This window comes from Microtus pennsylvanicus, chromosome 13 (genome assembly GCF_037038515.1).
Source record: "Microtus pennsylvanicus isolate mMicPen1 chromosome 13, mMicPen1.hap1, whole genome shotgun sequence".
In the NCBI taxonomy this organism is placed as follows: domain Eukaryota; kingdom Metazoa; phylum Chordata; class Mammalia; order Rodentia; family Cricetidae; genus Microtus; species Microtus pennsylvanicus.
The window spans coordinates 39,915,008-39,937,248 of NC_134591.1; the positions used below are offsets into that span (position 1 = coordinate 39,915,008).

Sequence of the window (22,241 nt, forward strand, 5' to 3'; positions counted from 1 at the left end):
TGAAGGACATAAACACAGAAAGAATCACTCTGTTGCCCTGTGATAGATTAGAAGGAAAAGTCACAACTGCTGTGCGGAGACACAGAAATTCAAAAGCCCCAGAGGCCTCTGGGAAGAGACAACGTGTCGGTAAAACCTGAAGGTAGAACAGGAGTTAGTAGATGTCATTTTCAAGATCTACAGAATGTGAATGTTTGGATTGAAGGCTATCAACTTTGAAAGCAAGAGCATATGTCTGCATTTCCTTCATCTTTAGATGTTGATCTCCATGCTCAAATGTTCAGGAAGTATACCAGCAAGGGTCAGTCAGAAAAGGAAAAAAGGGTGTTTGATAGTTCACAAAAGGGACTGATTATAAAACAGTTCGAAGAGTTCACAGAGCAAAATGGGGAAAGAGAGATAAGGAAAATTAGTGAGCACAGGGTGCAGCTGCCAAACTTACGGACTGGTGAACCAAGAGGGTTGTCAGACTTCCATAGCCCTCTGGTCCCCTCTTACTAAACCGTGCTGCTGGGAGCAGCAAAGGGATCTGGGTATGCTGCCCAACCAGTGCTAGAATCCAGGAGAGGTGGAACCAAGGCTGAAGATGAAACATAGGCATCTGTGCATGGCTGTGTCCTACTCCCAGAGTGCAGGCGTGAAATACAGGTGCTGCTGAGAGCTTTACTGGCTGGTGGTGAGAGTACTCAATGAACACACATAGGTGGTGCTGAGATCTGAGGAGGTGGAGCTTGCTCTAGGCCTGAGATCAAGGAAGAAGGCTTGCATCCCAGGCAGGAAACTGCCAGCTGATGATGGTGGTCTTGGTACCCAATATGGCTGAGTGGATGCCATGGAAATCAGAAGCAGGAAACAGCTCCTTCTTTTTTTCTCTTGCCTTCCACTGTCCTTCCAAAAGTTCCCTAGGGACAAAACCTGAGCAAAAGCAACCAGGTGCCCCAAGCCAAGGGGAAATAAAAAGAGCAAGATCAAAGAGGCAGGAGGTCAGCACACAGAGAAAGAAAACCGCAATCGCCCATCCTACCCTACTTTGCCACACTGCGTCTTGGGGAGTTACACAGCCAAGTGGTTATACATTCCATGGCTCCTCTTATCCTCAGAAAATTCTTTTGAAAAGCAGTCTTTGTGCTGGGCCTAGTGGCACAGGTTATAATCCCAGCTACTTGTAAAGTTGAAGTCTAAAGATTAAAAGCTCAAGTTATTGTGGAAGAAGTTCAAAGCAAGCCAGGGCGACTTTGTGACACTCTATTCCAGATTAAAGGCAAAATGATAAACTGGGGAAATGGCTCAATTGGTGAATTGTTGGCTACATAAACATGAGGATCTGAGTTTGGATTCTCAGCACCTGTATAAAAAGCAGGATATGACAGGGTGTGGCAGGGTAATACCACCACTGGGGAGGCAGAGATAGGATGGTCCTTGGGGTTTGCTGGCCAGACATTCTAGCTCACTTGTCAAACTCCCAGTTCAGTGAGAGATCTTTCTTGTAACAGAGGAACACACCTCTCGCATCTACAGACACGTGCATGTAACACACACACACACACACACACACACACACACACACACACACCTCCTCTCCTCCCACAAGATACACACACACACATACACAAAGCTAAAAAGATAGCCACGTATGTAGTTCAGTGGTTGAGTTTTATTTAGCATGCATTAGATCTTACCTTCAATCCCCAGCAACATACACAAGCATGCATGAATGAATGCATGCATGCATACACAGGCATAGGTACATGTGAGAGTACATTCACACGGAGACACCACTTCGTGCATACATACATATGTCTTTGAGTTTAAATGAAAACTATGTAAACATTGACAGGGTAGATGAATGAATCAAGTCTTCACCACCAACATATCGCTGCTGCCCCTGCACTCTGCTCTGCTTCCCTCATTACAGCTTCATATCTGTTCCTATTAAAGTGGGCAACACCACTCCTGTCAGTTCGTGAGACTGAAGCTCCAAGATATACATTGGCTTGCTTGCACCACATACCTTCTAAGAAACGACTAGGAAATAATGAGACTGAAGTCTATCAGCCCTCACAGTGGTCAACTCCTTCTGCAATGCCCACGTTCGGCAGGCCAGCATTGCAGGGCCATTCTCCCCTAATCCATAGAGGCAAGTGGAAAGTGGCTTGCAGCTTACCTGAGCGTCTCATTTGGTCTATGAGTAAGTAACCCGGGAGCTAACTGACCGTAAAACCCCAGCAGAAGTGACAACCTTGCCATTCAAAACCAGGCTGTGTGGCTCCAGGCTCCCGTCGGAAAACTCTCCCTTGACCTTTTCTTAACACATGGCATTTTAGTGTTCTGTTGATTACAGATCACTTACACGCAGCACACAGTTGACTGTTAAATTGGAAAGTGAGAGAAAAAAAAAAAACAGAAAGTGCATGCTTGCCAGAGCAGCGCGTCAGAGCAGTTGTTCCCAAGGTATTCATCTTGGTGTGTCTAAACACCTATAATTAAACTAGCTTTGGAGCCATGCCTCTCGGAGAGCACAGAAGAATCAATTCTGCAGCGTGTGGATCCTGGGCTGGGAACACACAGCTCAGCAGTGAAGATGTTCGGAGCAGACCAGATGCTGTGGCCTCAAGAATGCAATTACCCACCTATCCGGGCGGATGGATGATCCCCGGATCTTGGGGACATCTGAGCTCAGGGTAGCAGAGGGAAAGAGAGAAGTGATGGATATGGTAACCTCCAGTTCTCTGTGTCTTTACCCCAGCCCTCGTTTCCGTGTTGGGGATTTTGGTTTTTTTGTAGCCGGGATGCGGTGATCGCCCAGTAGCTTTGTGTTAAACAGCTAATTAAGGGAACTCAAGTCAGAGCTGTCTCATTTATGAGACTCTGGAGCAGGCAGAAACACTTCGCTCATCTAGACAAATAAGTTGGGATCAAGCTGCGTCTCCTATATAAACATGTGAGGCTCTGCTGTCAGATACCAGGAGCAGCCAACACTGTCTGATTCCCATGCATCACTAAAATGACCTGGACCTTCAGTTTGAGTTGATTGTGGCTAATGTGTACCACATAATCTCATATGCTCAGAATGTCTCGTGAACCAAGCCTGCTATCAAGATACAGTTTTAATTAACATTTGCTTTTTACATAATATACGCAATTTATTTTGGCAAGAGCGCATTGAATGTAAAATCTACATAATTAAGATACTAAACCTGCAATATTTTTTCTTTGTAGTATTTTTTTTTTGCTAAATGACACAGATTCAGCAACATTTATTACTCTGCAGATAGCTGCAACGGGCAATCATAATTTCGTGGCTGCTTTTTCCTCCACCCCCCTCCCCTTCATTGTTTCTCCAACCTCAAGATACAGAATTACGTCGCTGTTTGTTCACTTTTTACATTCAGGATTATGAAGCTCGTGTGTAGCTGAATTTTACATTACAAACGAAGCAGGAGCTGGCTGTGATAGTACATGCCTATAATTCCAGCACTCTCGAGGTAGAGGCAAGAGGACTGTGGATTTGAGGCCAGCCTGGGGGCACATAAGCAAGCTTCAGGCTAGCTTGTGCTATGTGGTACACCCTTGTTTCAAAAAAAAAAAAGTACAGAAGAACAAAGAAAGGACCTCCTGGTTCTTTGGTATAAAATCTGGTTATAAATGTATAGCTTGTTTTAGATTATATATTATCTTCTGGGTTTGCTTAACTGAATGTTTCAGTCATGACTCTACTGATTCAAGGTCAGGTGGAAGTGGGCATACTGACAGAGACCTTCAAGGTCGTGAGTGTGACCTTTACTCTGAGGTGACCACTGACCCTGAGTAGAGATATAACTCACCCAAGGTCACATCTGTGCAGGAATCAGAGCTAAAGGTGGAGTCTGAAGTCCTCCAGTTGCTAGGCCTGCTTTGTAGAAACACCTGCACTCTGTCTCCAGGGAGCCTTACCGCAGTCTTCTAAGCTCAGATTTGCCTCTGAATCCTGGAACGTGTTTGAGGGGGGAATGGAATCAGGCTTGGAGCCAGGCACTTCCTGGAAGATCCTGTAGGAGCTGGATCCGACTACATTGTTCTCCCCGATAAGTTCTGTAATTGGGTCAGAAGGCTAATGACTTGGCTTCAGGAATCAGAGCCACACGCTGCCACAAAACAACCAGCCACGGCCCCTCACATCAGAGAAGTGTTGATGGTGAAAACCCAGGGTGGAAGTTATATCACTGCAGTTAGATTGCTGCCCAGTAAGGGAGGCAAAACCCACCCTGCTGCTGATGCCGTGTTTTTGAGGTCTTCCCTCAACTCTTCACAATCTGCTTCAGGATTTCTGGACTGCCAAAGACTTTCCAGGCAGGGACTGGACAGGGGCCTTTCTCTGGACTCTGCTGCGCTCTCTTGAAATGCTCGCTGTGTAAGCCAGGGATGGTGCCTGCGTCAGTCTCCTGCTCAGATCTGCAGAAAGCTGCTAATTAGAGCCAGTAATTGCCGGAGAAGAGGGAGCTGACTGCTTGTCAGCTGGGGGTGGGGAGCAGCCAGCGCTCTCCCTTGCTTTCTTCATCTCCTCAGTTCTTCCCCAGCTATGGTCATCATCTGCTTGTTCAGCAGCTCTCGGTGGCATCACCAGGGAAGCAGGCTGGCTAGTGTAAGGGCAGAGTACTAGTGACCTAGTCATCAGAACCAGGGATCATCGTAGAAGAGGACTCAATGTTACACATCTGCAGGACATACGTCTCAAAATGTGATGCTAAAAGGAAAGAAAAATAGTAGCATACTCTGAGAGCTACATACCAGCAGAAGGGGCATGGATGGGGCCGCTATCACACCAGCTTTTTTTGCTGGCACTGCCTCCCACAGCTAGGGCAAAGAACCAGCTTCTTTTAGTCTTAGGATTTCACTCCTATGATAGAGCTGGAAAGAGCAACTACTTTGTAGGATTACGAGAGGTTTAGATGCACAAATCCATAAAAGTACATATACATCCATGTACCAGTTAGTGATGGGGACGGTCTAAGCAATGCATGATTCAATGCCACGACTCTGCAAACATCCGCAGGTTGTCTACAAACTTGTTGAAGGTAGATCAGCATCTGTATCACTTTGCAGCAATGGTGTCACAGGAGGGTTTGTGGGTATCTGCTGAATAAGCAGGGTCCTTTTATCGTCTACTTGGTCTTTATGAGTAGGAGGGCAGTGTAATGATAGTAAGTAAGGCGTCAGAAATACGTATACCAGTATCGTGCATCTCATGATTATAAAGTGTTACATATTGCCCCTCATAGTACTGCACTTGTATATAAGAGTGCATCAGGCTTGATTACCTCAGCACCATCACAAACTCAAGAAACACACCATGCCCTGTAGGCTAGCCCCTGCTGGAGGCTTTCCAGCTCCATGGTCATCTCAAGAAGCGACAGTTACGCACTGCTGCCTAGAAGGCTGTTCATTGCATCATGGTGTACAGTGCAGAATAATCATTGGTCCAGACTCTCTCTTCCTAAGTGCATGGTCCTGAGTTACTATGAACTAGGTTAAAGCAGATGGCACACTAGGAGCTGGCACTTTGTGTGATGGTAAATCTCAGTGCTATTTCAGTTGACTGTGGAGCAGCTTCTAATGGGCTCTGGTTAGCCACATGGTCCCTTTTCCACCAGTTCTTCTTACCTTTTATGGCATGTGAAGAAGAAGTAAACCAATTGTGGTGACCAGATTCCTATGATGAATATATCCTCTCCTATATATAATATGCTCAGTGTGGCAGCCACATGCTTAGCCCTGCTTAGGTCTTCATGGAAAATCGCACCATGTATCTCAGAGTCCCAGAATATGGGCTCAGAATAGCCAGTAATATAGAAAAGCTGTACTTTGCTTTATTTACTTAGAATGTAACTGTAAAATAGCACTATTGATGTATGTACTGATATTGGTATTTTAACCTTTCATTTCCTGAAGATAGAGAAATTGCTTTGTCTAATATCCTTTGCTTAGCAAATTCACCTATAGGCATATTATAATCTTACTTTTATATGCTTACTGCCAGTACACACACTGCTCTTCATTTATTCACTCAACAAATAGTTACTGAGCACCAAGAGAAGCTCAGAATTGTAGATCAAGAAGGGGTTTGGCCAGCATCCTACTCAGGATGCCCCGTGGAGAAGAGGAAGCCAGAGTCCTACCATAGTGAGGCACACCTTCTTCCCTTCTTCAGGTAGATTCCACTGCCCCTCAATATAATTCTAACAGCAGGCTTACTTTTCAACCTCTGGGCTGGCCAGACTGTAATCTGGGGAGCAAAGTTCTCTGAGCTTCTGCCTGGCCTTGGAGCAGCTGCTTACAGTAAGTTCCAAGGCGACACCCATCAGCCTTTTGTTTATTGGCACCACAAATCTCCATCTCGAGTATGGCAAAGTAGCCAAGAGCTACGCCGTATTGCTTGGATTAGAATAATAGTTTTGCTGTATTCTAGTGGAGGGATCAAGCACAGGTTATATAACTTTTTCATGCCCATGTAGTCTCATGCAAACGAAGGACTTTTTTGCTAATTATTATTACATCATTTGGAGTTAATAGTTTAAAATATATGAAACATTTAGAACACAATCTGTTACATAGGTAAGTATCCATTTATTACTATTGGGTAACGTTCCGAAGAATACTTTGCAATGTACCCAATGGTTGCTGGGGCACCAACCATCCAAGTCACATTCTGGGTAGTGTGCATGACAAAAGGACTTATTCCTATTAAGCTGCCATCTTTAAGGATTCTTTCTAGACATTTCTCTTGGCACTTTTGTTTACAAAACCTGTTTCTTATATATACTTACTAGAAAACTAGATTTCATGCTAAATAGTTTGTGCCTTACTGGGATGTTGTTGCTAAGGAATGGGGGGTAGTGGTGGCAGTGGAATGTTTTGAGCCAATGGTAGCCTCTCTTATATATTCATGGCTCATAGAAAACACCCTCACCCATTTGCCCCTTGCTGGACTGAATGGGAGCTTGAGTTCCACATGTGAGCACAGGTGTAATTTTGTCCTCTCTAACCACATTCTAGTGTCCTCCCTCCCCTCCCCCCCACTCTGGTCACTGTCTCCCCACATGGCTGTGACTCTCTTTTCTCCCTTTCACCTCTCTATCAGCGACCCCCATCCTGTGGACTGCAGAGTCCCTCCTGCTCTCCTCCCACGCTCATTGTGTGGCTGAGGGTCCAGCATGCACTGCTGATACCAGCATTTACACCAGACCCCTTCCCTGAACTCCAGAAGAAGATGCTTCGAGGGCCATGTCACCATTTGCATGGCCAAATCTCACTCAGCTCACTCCCTTGTATCTCTTTCCCTGGGGTTTCTTCTCTCAGAACATAGAGACACCCCTAGTATTCTTGAAGTCCAACATTTAGCAATCAGTCTAATGTCTCCATATCCTTGACTGTCTCACCCCCACCAGCAGGCCCCTGATAGTCCTTATAATGCCCACTTCCCCTGCACAGTTACACCTTAGTCCAAGTTGGGCCATGCTCAGCTAGGCTGCGGAGCTTCCTTTCTAGGGAGCTGCTCGGCCTCCGTGCTCATCTGCGTGAAACAGAGGTCTCGGTTCTGGGTGTTACAGACAGATTGCCTGGGTTCAAATCTTACTCTTACACATATTTGCTACTACATGATTGAGTGAGCTTCGTGTGTGTGAGTGTGTGTGTGAGTGTGTGTGTGTGTGTGTGTGTGTGTGTGTGAATGTGGTGTGCACGCGCCACAGAGCATGGGTGTCAGAGGACAATCCTGGTGTCAGTCCTCATCTTCTACATTGTTTGAGATAGAATTTGATTTTTGATTTTGTTTTTTGTTTTTTAAATACATATGCTTGGTTAACTGACCTGGGAACTTCTGGGGACATCTGGTCTCTACCTCCCATTTCTCCATTGGAGTATTGGGATTACAGATGCTTGCTCCCATGCTTGGCCATTGAGGGAATTCTGGGCATTCGAACTCAGGTCCTCCCATCTGCACAGCAAGCACTTTTCAAACCTCGCAGCCATATGCTCCTCCCCGAACAAGCTTCCTCATGCTTCTTTGTCTCTATTTCTTCATCTATAACAGGAGAGCAATAGTAGTACCTAGCTTGTGCAGTTATTGTGAGCATTAAATGAGCTAATATAAGAAGGCACTCAGCAATGCCCGGCACATAATAAGTACAATCAATAAATGTTCGCTATTATCATTAGCTCTTATTACTATACATTTTTCATGTAGCAGCCAGAATGATCATTTTACAACATAAATTAAATGCAATCATTCTTCTACTCAAAACTCTTCAGTGATTTCTCCATTTCAGTTACAATGGAATTGTTACACATCACAAGGCCAGACCCTGACCTCAGCCTTGCCTCTTGTCTGAGCTCTTTGCCATCACTCACTGTCTGAGGGGCAACAACATTCTACACTTTTTGCTTCCTTTGGGGCTTGGCCCTAGCTCTGCACTCTGCCTGGGAAGCTCTGCCTCCCTCCGGCTGTTCACAGGCTGCCTGTCCCTCCTCCTCCCTGCTTTTTATTAGATCGCTGTTCAGTTATCTCTTTTTTTCATAGACTCTCCCTGATCACGGATCATAAGGAACACCTCCGAGCTGGTCACTCCCCCTTATTTTCCACGACATTGACCAGGCTTTCCAGTTACCTCCTTGTTGGTTTATCGGCTTAATTTATAGTCTGCCTCTACAAGAATATGTGACAGATAAGATCTCACCTTGTGAAGTTATGGTCCCTAGAACCTAAGATAGGAACGCACACAATAGGTGCTCATAAGCCAGTTGTTAGTGAGAGGAGACATCCTTCCAGTGGAGCTATGGAGGGTAATAATCTTTCTTTATACTCAAGGATTTGAGGCACTAAAATCACACAGCAATAGCAAATTCACGTTGATAGGAGCACTATAGCGCCTCGCTGTCACAAGTGTGGTGTCATTCTCAGACCTAGAGAGTCAGCCTCGCCTTGGTGATTCAGCAAGTCCCCGAGATTCTCCTGTTCCCACCTCCCAGGGTTGAGGTTACAGGCATGCACCACCGTGCATGGGCTCTCTGCCAACACTGGAGATCCAAACTCAGCTCGCCAGGCTCACACAGAGAGCATGCACTTTATTCACTGAGCCATTTCCCAGCTGCGAATTTTAAGAAGGTTCCCAGGAGGTTCCTTGAGAAGCCCTGGGATAGCGTATCCAGGGAACCAGAACTCCCTAGCATAGTTAGAGAATACAGGACACAGGGAGATACGTTCACTGGTATGTGTAAGTTCACCTGTAAGTAAGAGAACCCAGAACAGGGGTGAAGTTTCAGCCAGGTTCATTTGCATCTTCTGTAAAAGTCTGAGCTGACATAGCTGCTTGGAGGTATGGTGTTAGAGGCTCAGCATAGCCCTGAGCAGTTGGTAAACGTAAGTTTTCCAAGTTTGTCTTTTAATTAAGCTTTTTTGACATTTTGAGTCGCTGTTTTATGCCTAGTTGAAATCCATAGTAGTTACTGAGCACCCATTACCTGCTAGAAGCTGGGGAGATGAAAAAGAGGGAGCTACCACCCCTCAGGGATCTCACCATCTGCAGGGGAGAAGAGCTATTAATGTACAGTTGTGGTTGCTGACCCCTCCTCGTGACTTCTCAGACAATGAAAATATTAGGTGCACAACAAGGATCAGAAATAAGGTCCTGATGACAGAGAGTAGAGAGGAGCCTGGGGGTTCATGCTTCTTTCAAGATACTTAATTGGAGCAACAGAAAACTTAATGACAGAGAGAAGGTAACAAACACACTGACCAACAGTACAGAGAGGAATCTGAGAAGAATCTACATGCTTGGAGCAACACTAGAAACTTTGGGCAGAGGGGAACTCTGCTGACAGAAGCAACCACCAGTAAAAGGGATGTCGGAGCCAGGACACCACAGTTTGCAACTGTCGTTATACTAATTGTTCAGACAAGAATTATCAGAGGATACTTATAAGCACTGAGAGAAGTTGAGGAGAGAATATTTACATGGTCTCAGATATAGTCTCAAATAATGCTGATTTCTAATTGGCCAGACAAGGAAGGCAACCTTACAGCGTAGCAACCTGGCCAACATGGAGTGATAATGTAATATTCCCAATGACAGGGCCAAATGGAATCACACATCTCAAATTGAGGGTCATTCTACCAAACAACTGGAATACACAATTCAAAATGAAAATAGGGTGGTGATAAGCCTGAGAACCAGGTTCAGATTACAAGATAACAAGACATGACGGCCAAACTCAATTCCTTCCTTGATTGAATCCTATCTGTAAAAGGGACGTATACATCACGTTATTGGGACAGTTAGGGACATCTGAATGTGGACTCTGAGCTGGATAATAGTTGTCTGGTGTACTGATGGGATCATGGCATTGCAGCTAGCTAGGAAAATGGTCTTTTTCTTGGAACTGAAACGCTAAAGAATTTAAGGGCGAGGAAAAACGGGACTGCCATCTGTATCAAGTAGATTCAGGAGGGGGCAGGTTTAGAGAAGAAAAGATAAGACGAACGAACGCGGCCACTGTTAACAGCTGGCGAATCTAAGCGAGATGCGTTCAGGTGTTCTTTGCGCTGTGATTGCAGCCTTTCTGTAGATTTCCTTTCCTATGGAATCAAAAGGATGTTTTGCTATTTGAGCTGGCTGATTTTTAGTGCGTTCAGAGGACACAGCGCATTCCCAAACGCACATCACTGGGGGTTTCAGCTACATTGGACCCAGTGCTTACACCACAGGAAAGGAGCGGGGCGTTGATCTTTGGCGGAGGATGTGGCACAACAGCTCGGATTCCTCCTCTGGGGGAAGCCTGAATCTGTTCCTTCATGGAGAGCCGGCACTCACAAGCCGAGAGTCCACACCAGAATCATAAAGTCTAAACTCTTGCCACCTAGGAGGGTCTGGGAAGGGTCAGGGGACTTTGGGAGGTGGGGCGGTGCTGGAATTTTATTGGCAACGATGAGCACTGTTACTGCTGTGGGGAAGGGAGGTGGAGGAGGATGGATTACAGTTATGAGGACTTGAGAGGAGTGAACAGCAAAGAACATTTTTAGTCACAGATGGTTGACAAGAAATGCAGAGAACTGGCCCCAGCACCTTATCTTCCTAGCTGATTGCAGGCAGGGAGGGTGTGCTAATGAACACATTGATTTTCCAGCTCCTTAGAACAATAGCAAATGCTTTTTGCCGTTATTAATTGGGATTCCACAGTAGGTGTGGGGGAGGGAAGGCACCGCTGAAGTTTCTCTGGAGGGCTTAGGTGAATAGAAAGAGAGAGGAAGAAGGCCGTGTAAGCAAGGGTGCTGGACAGACTTGACATCCAACTCCTAGCCTGGCTCACAGACAAATTAACCTTTCTCTTCAGGCCCTTACTTCCTGACTTGTAACAATTTGAATAATAGTTCTCTGTGTGAGCAATAAAGGCGTGATGTGAGGGAGTTAATAAATGGGAAAGTACATCCTGTGCTTTTGAGCCATAGATTGTTTTAATTCAAAAAGAAAAAATAATCATTTCTTCAAGAAGCCTTTTGAAGCCCGTACTATTGTGGTGGACTGGAAAACCTAGTTTTTTCTTCCCTAGAACTGGTCATTTTGCTGAGAGGCCATCAACGACAGGAGTCAATGCTCTGAGAAGAGCTGGGCAGATGCTCGGTGAATATCACACATATACATGCTGTGAAAACATGAGGCCCTGAGTTCAGATACTCAGGACACAGCTAAGAAGCTTTGCAGCTGTACACATCTGTAACCCTGGAGCTGGGGACGGGCTGGATCCCAGGGGCTTGCTGGTCAGCTAGCCCAGCTTAAGCTGTAAGCGCCACATTCACTGAGAGACTCTGCTCACTCCCAGGGAAAAAAATAAGTAAAGAGCAATAGAGGAAGAAGCCTGATGTCAACCTCTGGCATCTACAACATGTATGCACATATACAGATGTGCACACATTAGTTTTAAGTTTGAATAAAAATGGGGAAACAGTACTCTGATGAGGACTGGCTGCTATTAAAAACGTAGAACAAGACTGACTTGGGACATCAGGAAGGGCCTCTGGAAGAAAACAGTGTCATCAAGAAAACCCACCAAACAGCGACACTCCTGCCCCTCCCCAGACATCTACAGATTGAAACTGGTTGGCCAGATGTGATGTGGGATTCCCCTCTGTATGCTGTGAATCCTATTGGTTAATAAAGAAGCTTCTTTGGGCCTATTTCAGTGCAGAGTAGGGCAAGGCAGGAGTTCCAAGAAGATAGAGGAGGAGAGAGTAGGCGGAGTCAATGAGAAGCCTTGTAGTAGCCGCCTCAGGAGACAGATGCGCTGGAATCTTGCCGGCAAACTACGAGCCTCATGGTAAAATATAAAATAATAGAAATGAGTTAATTTAAGATATAAGAGCTAGCCAATGAGAAGCGTGAGCTAATAGGCCAAACAGTGTTGTAATAATCCAGTTTCTGTGTGGTTATTTCAGGTGTGGGCGACCGGGAAACAAACAGTCTCCGTCTACACAGGTGGGCAAAGGTCTGGAAACTCGAGAAAGATGGGTTGAGTTTTCCTTACCCATGGAGCAAAGGTGATCTTGTGTCCTTTGAACAACCCCTGCAGGTTCGCTAAGCCAGAGGAGTTTAGCTATTAGGGCCACCAGCTCCCTATGAACTGCCCAGCATCCTGGAACAAATTTCCTCACTCTCAGGAGGCTGACGATCCAATAACAAGGCTTAGGTTTTCCCAAATTGGAGAGATAGTTTCCACCTTCTTCTAATACATAGACAGCAGGGTGCTGGTCTTACTCCTGGATCCATCAGACATCCCCACAATGTGTCCGTTTCTCCTCACCGTGCATACATCTCCACGGGGGGTTGTCTGTCCCACAGAGCCAGTGTCTGCAATAACGACTCTGCCATGAGCGTATGCCTTGTTGTACTGGTGGCATTCCTCCCTGGTCCTATTCCAACACCCTTGGAAGAGGGCTTTTCCAAGCTAATAAACCAATAGCTGGCACATCAGGCAGTAGGACTGGGGGGGGGGTCATTTGTTTCACCTGGGACTGAGTTTCCTGGGCAGTAGCGAAGAGAAACGCTTAGGGCAAGACTTGAGGCATTCAGAACAAACACTCCTCTAGTTTGGGGGCAGATTCATGAAACAAATGTTTTGTCTCACGCAAGGGTTAAAATAAAGGGGACATAGGACTAAGCATGGTAGCTTGCACCTGTAATTCCAGGGCTCAGGAGCCTGAGAAAGAAGGAATGCCAGGTGTATGAGGCCAGCCTGGACTACATAAACCCAAGCCTGGTGTACAGAGATTAGGCCCTGCCTCAAGAAACTAACACAAATAGCAACAAAATTAAATAAAAACAATATAAAGGGGATTGGAAAGATCATTGGGCCCTGAGTTCTGTCCCTCTCTTCTTTGTGGTCCTCTGTTCCTCATTCCTTATGCAAGCCAGATGGTCAGGGCTTTTCAGGGGTTCTGTGCTCTGCCTTCTCTTGTGGCAGTGAAGTGTCACCTGTGATGGCTGACGTAGGAAGGTGGGACAGACCTTATAACCCCTGTGATGTCTCCAATGGCTTTGGCCATTATCTGGTCAGACACTGATTCTGTACCCTGTCTATACAACAGATGCTATAGTTCTTTGCGTTCTTTAGAGACAGAATTCCAGAATGGTACACAATAAGGGAGGTTTTCCAAGGCCGTTAAATTGAACAATGGAATGACACCACACACTTCATTCCTCCCCCCACCCCCACCGGAATCCAAAGCAATTTCCATGCTCTTGGTTTAGGACACGAACTTCACACATAGATGAAATTGGGAAACTGCTCCTATTTCGTGAGAATTTTAGAAATCACATATTCTCTATTTAAGACTTCACAAAGGAAAGGCAGGCAGAAGATTCACACATTCGCAGGAAACTGCTGGTGTTTGAATATCTTCCAGAAGCAGGGAGAGCTGTTTAAGAAGCAGTCGAAATTTCCACGTGTGAAAGAATACATGTCTTGGTGGCATGATGAATGAGCCTACGAAGCAGATGTTGTCCGGTTCTTGTGTTTGTTTTATCTGTCTGTCTGTTTGTTTGTTTTGTTTTTAGGATGTATCCTTATTCCTAGGCTCTGGAGTAAACTGATGTCTATTATTCTCTGTACCTATCACAATGCTATCTTATCCCTAAGTGGCATGGGATACTTGTGAAAACATTGAATTCCTGTCTCATTAAAGCACACACACACACACACACACACACGAGAGAGAGAGAGAGAGAGAGAGAGAGAGAGAGAGAGAGAGAGAGAGAGAGAGAGAGAGAGAGGAGAGAGGTGGTGGGGGAAGAGAGACGTTAATCATCAAGGATCAGCTGGTTCTACATCCTAGGCCTTTTGAGCAATAAGCAGACAGACACAGCTCCACTGTCATCCTTAGCAGCCTGAGGCACTCACCTAAGCTTTTAGGGACATCAGCTCAGGCTAAACCAGGATTCTGTTTGTGCCTTTGATGTAGAAGAGAATTTCATAGCTACTATGAAACAGAGCTAATTTCATTACATATATTTTATTACGGGTTTTAAGTATACAGGTGAAGAGAAGAGGGAGCTCTCAGAAGGACATACCCAAGTGTTGGTACCAGTTACTTAAGAAATTAAACTGTGGATTGTCTTAATATTAGTCATTTATACCATCCTAGTGACTCTCAAGTTACATCTCAAAGGGTTGCTAAGAAGCATCTTTTTTCTTTTTCCTCCCTCGTTTCATGAGTGAGAGCCTAAGGTGACTCTGGAGGTTCCTGGATTGGAATTATAACCTGGTGTTACGAGCTGGGGGACTTCAGCTCCAGGTTCTTTTCAAGTAATATCTATGAGGACTCTGTGCCCTTCTCCCCAGAGAGTGATGAGTAACCAGACCAAGCAAGAGAATTGTCTTTATAATGATTCTTTACTAGCAACTTCAATATCCAATTCATCAATGGGGGTTTCAATCTTAATAGGCATGGGGGATTGATAATGGGCAACACACAGGCACTTCAATATCACAATTGTTAATCCCACTAAACCTAATACATAAAACCAATTCATAACCTAATCTAACATCATTTATTCATAAAACACTTCTTAACCTTAATACAACTTATCCATTAATTATCTATAACCTTAATACAACTTATTCATTAATTATCTATGAAACACTCCTTAACCTTAGCTTATCCATTAATATTTCTTAATCTTATCAATTATCCATAAAATATCTCTTAACATGTCACACCCTAAACATATGTATTAACACATCTATGCTCTTCTCTTAACCTCTCATACACACATAAAATAGCATCATACGACCTGATATTTCCTGGCTTAAAAAGGGCTTTTTGAATTTCTTCAGGCTGGGCTCTTGTCCGCACTGGGGGCTGGGTAGCGAAGATCGACTCTTAATCCCGTAGTCTGCGCTCAGGAGATAAGGTCCTGATGTTCCAGTCTGGCATCTGGTAAGGGCCTTGGACTCGGCTTTCGGGTTACCGAGTCTCAAGAGACAAGACTTTTAGTTCTCTACTCTCGAAGATGAGGCTTTGCTCTCGGGATGGCAAAGCATTCTGAAAGGCAGAGTATCTAGTCTGTTCTCGGGAGACAGACCTCCAATGTCCACTCTCAGGGAATGAGGATTTGCATTCGGGATGCAAGAGGTTAAATGTCTGTTTTCGGGAGACAAAGCTCTGTGCTCGGGAGACAGAACATTAAATGTTTAGGCAAGGCATTCAATATTGCTGCTTTTCGGGAGGCAGGCTAGGAGGATCTCTCTTTCAATGGAGGCCTGATGCCAGAGCCATTGTGAGAAGTGAGATAACCGTCCTGCTTCAGCCACCTCTTTTAAGTCAGTTCGAAACTGCCCCTCGTTTGATCCTACCGATAACCAGATGTCCTCGGTTATCAGTATCGACTGGCCACAGAAGGGTGGGGGTCCCTCTTGTGTGGCAAGATTATTTCGTTACCACGATTGCTGGGTGCAGCTCCCACATCTGGCAGGGCCAGATGGGTGTGGCAGCCTTCAAGCAGGCAAATGTTCTCTTAATATTTCACCTTAGTAATTTTCCATACCACACACAAGAAGAAATGCTCTTACATTACACCAAGTTACATTCATTCTTATTCTATAAATTTGCTCTATCTACACTACAGATTCCCCTTATTTATTCATTCAGAGGAATCTGCCTCCATGCTCATTATACCTGGTAAGGTCAACCTGGGACTCACAGGATCTCATACAGGGTTCAGTGCTTGGCCTTGTCTTGTAAATGTGGTTCCTGGTGAAAAATCCTCAAAAACTGATGTTTTACAGATGGGTGGGAGAAAGGCCTTGAGAAGGTACAGGAACTTTTGCTCCTCTGCTGATCAGAGACATCTTGTGGGCTCTGGGAGAGGGGCTCTTTCCCTTTCCCGTGTCTTCTAATATTCCGTCTTTCTACCCTATCTTAAATTCATTCCATTCCTAAAACAGGGGAACGTTCCAATCGTTGAAGGCAGTAAACTAAAAAATGATGAAAAATGAGAGAGATCAAAGTCCCCATTCAGCTTCAGTCCTGAAAAAAATAAAAACCTTACTTTTGAAATGTTTTTGGCTATATAGTGTGGGATTGTGATGTAGTGGTCAGAAATCATTGCACTGCTGAAGGAGACTGGACGCCAGGACTCCCTGATCCAGGGGCAAGGCATGTTGAGTTCTCTCTTCAGGCCCTTCTGCTATTTTCTCTTGAAAACCTTGCTTCCCACGGGGCCTGTTGTCAGGCTATAGTTCAGGGGTGTCAGGATTGGTGTGTGTGTGTGGGGGGGACTCTGTTCCTTACAGCTCATTCTGCCTCTGCTCTTTCTCAGAGGAACTGAATGTGGAGACAGATGACCCTAGACTAAAATGCAGTTTTGTAGTATATCTTGCCAAGCCTCCTTGCCTGCTGGGCCTCTGTTTTTCCACCCATGGAGCGACTGCACTGTCAACCCCCACTTCCTAGTGTCCAAGTCCCATTTCCTACGAAGTCACTATTATCTTCACCCGAAGAGGAGGCTGCTGCTGCTGTTGCTCCACACTGGCTGAGGAGGACAGGGATCCAGTTAGAAGGAGGCTGAAGTATCCAGAAAAGGGCTTAGGCTGGTCACCCAACCTTGAAAGGGATGGGGTTTCTGTCACCAAGGCTCAAGGCAACCCCTAATCTGCTGAGTCCAGAACATGAGAGCTAATTGGAAGGACCGTCTGTTGCTAAACTAAGAAAAAAAAATGTGAAATCAATTGAGAGAAAAACCAATAGCAGGCTCTACTCACACACAATGAAAAGGCAAGATTGCTGCACAATTAAGAACCGGGCCCAGGTTTCTACGCTGAGCCCGTCCTGTTCTAGTGTTTCTAGGCCACAGTTGTTCGTCAGAAATAATTAAACATTTTCCCATGGGCAACAATTACTTGCTTAAAATATTATGAGTAAGGAGAATATGTTTATAATTACCTAACCTTTCTGAAGGTGAAAATATATATTATCCTTTTCTGTTCCATCAAAGGAGCTGGTGGATCCTCCAGCTCTCTGTACCCTGTTTCCTACTGCGCTAATTGCCAGAAGGGATGGGATAGCACTTTTGCCATACTTTGTCTTTCATTTTCTGGAACTTTCAAGGAATCAAATCATGGTTCCTCTTTCATTTTTTTTTCTTTTGGCAAGTCATTAAACAGCCTGCCTATAGATCTTCAGCATCTATGAATGACCCCAGCGTTGTGTTAAAATTAGGGTGGTGATGTCTCTTTCTTCTTTGGAATCCAGAGCCCACAACTGACATTTTTTTTTCAATAGATTCTTGATTTCCTCTTAAATTCACATGCAGGGAAAAGAGCAAAGTAATAATAATAAGCACCAACAATATCATAAGTACAATAGCTAACTCTTACAGAAGCCAGCATTTCTTTAATGGTTTTATCCTTATCTATTAATTATATACACTAATGGGTTTCATTATGGCATTTCCATTCATGGACATAATGCATTTTGGTTATATTCCCCCAGTACCCTCTCTTGTCTCCTCCTGCTGCTGCTAACCTCTTTCCTCTTCTCAATTAGCTCCACTTCAACTTTCTGGTTTTTGTTTTGTTTTGTTTTGTTTTGTTTGAGGCATGCATTCCAAGGAGGTGTGTATACTGTCTCATTCAATACAATTGGGAAACTTACAGGTGAGAGAACTGAGGCCCAGAAATATTAAGACACTTACCTAGGATCAAATAGAGAAACTTATATGGTCTAGAGAGCATCCTTGTAGTCAGCATAATCTTCTAGCTGGAAGACTCCTTCAAATTTCTCTATCAAGTCATTTCTCTTCACTGTTTACCTACAAACAACACATTTTATAAAAAATATTGATCAAAGTACTTGTTGCTTTCACAGTAAGCCTTTTGTGCTCCCTAATTGATCTTAATTTTTATAGTCCACAGTTTAGTTTATTCTTTGAAAATTTTATGCCTGTATACAAAGAATTATGGTCACATCTATCCCTCATTTTTTTTCCCTCAAACTCTACGTGTATCCTCCCCCCAATGTGAGTCCATTCCAACTTCCTGTAGATGCCGATATCATTTCTCTTCCTCCTCCTTGTCCTTCTTCTACTCCTCCTCCTCCTCTTCATTCTTCTAAAATAACCTTAAATGTCAAGTTAATCCTGCCCATGTTTGCACAAACGTAGGGCCATCGACAGGAGCATGGGCAAAGTAGCAGTGAGCCCGCTCTCACAGAAACCTGATTCCCCGCAACCACTATCACTAGCTCCTCAATAAGAGGTGAGGCACAGAGAGCTCTTCTCCCATTTATGCTGGGATTTTGACTTCTTGGCATGAGTGTATGAATGCAATAGGCATCTCGCATCCAGAAGACAGCAATTTGCAGCCTCTGACTTTTAGGTTCTTTCTGTCTCCTCTTTCACTTTGTTCCCCGAGCCTTGGCAAGAGTATTGATAAAGATGATCCATTTGTGCTAAGCACTGACAGTCAATTATGCCCAGCACTTTGATCAGCATGAGCCTCTGCACTGACTGCCTCCCACTGCAAAAAAAGAAACTTCTGTGACCAAGACTTTGAGTCCAAACATAAATATTTATAAGGCAATTTCAGAACATGACCATTTAATAGCAGGCCCCACCCTATGATTTGTGTCCTCCTTGCGATGACCTTTTGGCCAGATTTACAGGTATGAAATTCCCTCCTGTGGAACAGGTCTTAAATCCAAATACAAAGCGGTTGGTTACCTCCAAACAGACATGCCACTATTGCGCAGTTTACCTGGCATGCTGTAATTGACTCATACAAGATCCAATGTTGGGTAAGACTGCTGATAACTTTACTCCCCCAGCAGGCTGCATAGAACTTTCTAGCCCTATGAAAGCTAGTCAGCAGGGACTCAATATCCTACATTTGGCCTTACTGAGTTTCCATCTACCAATATGTAGTAATAGCAACAGTAACAGCTCCACTTCAATTCCTGAGTGTATGACCTAGACACACCCTGACTCGGGGCCTCCCCCCTCTCCCGTGCATGCACAAGAACTATGCCTGGTAAGTAATCTTACCTTGGGTTACCAATGAAGATGCTGAAGCACAGAAAAGTTAAGAGATACTGTCAAGGTCACACAGCTAGCGCTCTGGGAAGCAGGGATTTCAAGGCAGTTGACATCCTCCTTAGCCTGTTTTAACCCACAGCTTGTGATAGGTACTGACCTTGGTCTGCTAATGGGAATGAGGTCTCAGAGGCCCTATCTTCTGCTACTTAACTGGGCTGACTCACACACTATGTTTCAGGGCCAGTAACAGGTAAGGTTTCATGAATGCTACCTTCTGAAGTGTTCTTTCTCATACTTTAAAAAAAATGAGATTTGGGTAATTTGTTGAATTTTGGTATTCTTCAGTTGACTCCAAAATTAAGTAAAAATCTGTTTGAAATTACAGTTTGTTAACGATCGCATGTGCCCACAGAGCCTTGGCATGCTCCATTGGTTCAGAGCATGATTTCTTTGTGGTGGTGTTTCCTCACTGCATTCCAGTGGCAGTGGATACCATAGTTCCCCCTGTGCTCCTCTTCTGTGATGCATACACAGCTTACACGGCATAGCATGTTATGCTGGAAATCATGCTAGGAATACATCACAATACAAGGTCTCCTCAACCAGAGCTGACTTCTTATTTTGCACAGTTTCTTGAGGTAGGAATACTTGGATGATGGCCACACTCGATATCCAGCCTGCCTTCTGTGCTGAGGTTCTAACGCTGGCCAGCTGTGTGACCCTGGGCTAATTATTTTGTATCCCTGGCTTCCTCGTCTATCCATCTGTGATAGAGTGATGGTGGGGGCATCAGGGGTCTGTCCCTGTGCAGATGAATGAATAGATGCGCCTCATGCATGGGATGACTGGATCTGGCCCACTGGCACCTGCAAATGTGGGCTCTTGGTACTGGTAGCCATCCATAGACCTCACATTTGAAAACCACTTTTTTCTTTTTTAACAGAAGAAAAAACAGCTCATCGTTATCTCCCCCAACCCCTACTTTCCAAAGGCCACTTTTGTTTCTCCTATTTCTTCTTGGAATCGACACTCAGCACTTCTGGCGAAGGTGAGAACATAGCAAGCCTCGGTGTGAACATTTAGAGGAGGCATGAAGCCTGCATGGCAGCCCACTCTGCAATCAGCTGTGCATTCTGCAATTCGTTACATTGGCACGCATTCTGCCATAAGTCCTATTCTGCAGGCCTGTTGTCTGACCAGGTTGCAAAGTTTGGACAGGCGCAACTGATAAACTGTCCCCTCTCCCTGTCCTACCAGACAAGCCCTTGGCTGTCATTCTATGTTGTATAGGAACCCTACCCCCTGATAACTGATCCTTTACTTTTCGCTGTTGCTCTTAAGAACTTTTCTCCACAGGGCAACCAGAGGGATATTTTTGTATATCAGATATGAGGTCTCAGCTTAAGCCTTCCTAGTATTCCTATTGCATTAAGCATTGAACCCCAGGCTACCCTGTGGACTGCAGGTCCTATGGACACTGAGTTCCTAGATCCACTTTGCTGTTTTTCAACACATCACACCTCCTCTGAGAGCAGGAAGTTGATCTCTGTGTGAAGAATCCTTCTGTCTGCAGCATCCTTTGCTGGCCTGTGGTCTCAACATGAGCTAGTGCTCCCTACGAGAGGTCTGCTTTGACGACTCCGCATCAAATAGCAGGCCCCTCCTTCACCGCCACAGTGCCAGTAGTCCAGAACAAAACGCCTTCTCTAAGGGATTCGGGCCCTACTCTAAATTCCATCTCCCTGGGTTCTCTGTCTGCCCTGTCTCTGGCTGTTTATCCCTAGCTAGGCTCTTTATTTTAGATTCCTCAAGACGGAAATGAAGTCATGGTCAGATGTCTCTTTGGGTGGGCTGGAGAGATGGCCTGGGGTTTCCCAGCACCCATGTCAGGAGCCTCATAACTGCCTGGAATTTCAGCTCCACGGACATGTCTGTAGTTTCAGCATAAAGCATGTAGCTTTTGGCAAAGGTACCTGGAATTTGGGTCTGCAGGCAGAATCCTATGATCGAGGAAATTATCAGCTAGTAAGAAGTGACTAGCAAGTACTTAGTCTCCCCAGAGTATCATTTGGGTTCAGATAGGGGGAAAATGAATATCCTAAGGGACACTGGAGAGATGCCATCAGTTGCTGATCACTGGGAGGTACAGAGGTAAAAATGTACATTTCAGGGATGGCTGCCCACCTCTACCTGTTACCTGCTGTATGACCTGAGTAAGCCACTTCTCTGGGTTTCAGATCTCTAAGAGTAATTTACTTTCAAGCTCTCTGCTGATTGGATGGGTCATCTTAAGGACAACATATTATTATTATTAATTATTATACTAATTATTATAACCGTTATCAACTGACTGTGGCCAGAGGCATGGGATGTACCTTTTCCATTGCCATGCACAAGCGTGGGATGGGCACTCAGGGGGTTTTCCAATGCCTTCCCCTTAAAGCCCAGTTTAGGGCTTGGTCAACAATCTACAGAATCTCTTCATACCTCAGGAGTACTCAGTCAGGACACTGTTCCTCAGCAAGATCTCCTAGTAATCCTGCTCTGCTAAGTTTTCCAAACCATAGCACAGCATAGTTGTTCTGAGGCCTGGCTGACCCCATATGCCACAGGAGGGAGAAGATATGTTTGAAGCACAGAGCGATGAGACAGGTCTGTGCTTGGCCCTGTAGCTTTTGAGGCAGG

At 44.9% G+C, this 22,241-nt stretch overlaps 1 protein-coding gene across 4 annotated transcripts in view; it reads left to right on the plus strand.

Moving 5' to 3' along the window:
• Dab1 (DAB adaptor protein 1) overlaps positions 1–22,241 on the plus strand; it is a 1,119,830-nt gene that overhangs the window by 297,528 nt on the left and 800,061 nt on the right. The window lies entirely within an intron of this gene.